Here is a 989-nt window from a genome sequence, read left to right on the forward strand (position 1 = left end):
TATGAATATTCAGATACGTAAAGGGGCGATGTTGGCAAAATGTTTAGCATTTTTATAAAAACTGAAGACTTGACAGTGCTATAAATTGTCTCTATGTGGCTGAAAAAATTAATCCTGTTCCTTTAAAAGCCTGTGTGCTGATGATTTTCTATGGTTTACAGCATAAAGAGCATAAAGAGATGATAACGAAGGATACCAAAAAGAGAACAATCTGCACGTAGAAAATCTCAATCTTGTAAACAGAGAAGAAAGAAAAAAAAATGAAACTTTAATTTGGAGGAGGTTCTTCAAGAAAAGATGGAGCGAGCCACAGACAGAAATGTCCAAGCACAGAAAATCCCTTTTCACCAGCTTAACGGCTCAACCAAGTCAATAGCTATTAACTGCATTCTTGGCTCTCCGAGGTCCGTTTCAGCATTATTGAACATGCAGTGCTTATCAGTTAAAAAGCCACATTAAGCTACTAATTAGTCGATTGTATTTCTCCCTCCTTGGGGACGCGGGAAGCGTAGAAATGCACATTCAGCAGAACTGAGGGCAGAAAGCAGCGTGGCAAGACTTCATCTGCTGAAGCCCTGAACAGTCGGTGTTGAGTCTTCATGGGACTTTAACTTAATGGTTACCTGTCTGGTGGATTTATTATTTTCTGGAACCCAGACAGAAAATTGAAAGAAAAAAAACCGTTTTGTGGCACGGTGTGGAAACAATCATCTTTTTAATATCGAATTAAAAATCACCTTTCTGGGTTGTAGATGTGAAATTGTATTTCTAACTTGTACTTTTTATTCATTGAATYAATGATGGTTCTTCTACCATTTATTGACTTATTCACACCTTCATAGCAAGAACCATCCTGTAACTGGGACTAATTAGGGACTAAATTGATTTCCATTAGCTCACAAATGTCTGTCATCATCTCCTGTGCAGCGTTTCGTTTTAATAGGTCTTATGTCGCCGTAATAAGAGCCGTTCGCTGAAAAGAGGGAAAT

The sequence above is a fragment of the Poecilia reticulata genome, linkage group LG17 (genome assembly GCF_000633615.1).
Source record: "Poecilia reticulata strain Guanapo linkage group LG17, Guppy_female_1.0+MT, whole genome shotgun sequence".
Lineage (NCBI taxonomy): Eukaryota > Metazoa > Chordata > Actinopteri > Cyprinodontiformes > Poeciliidae > Poecilia > Poecilia reticulata.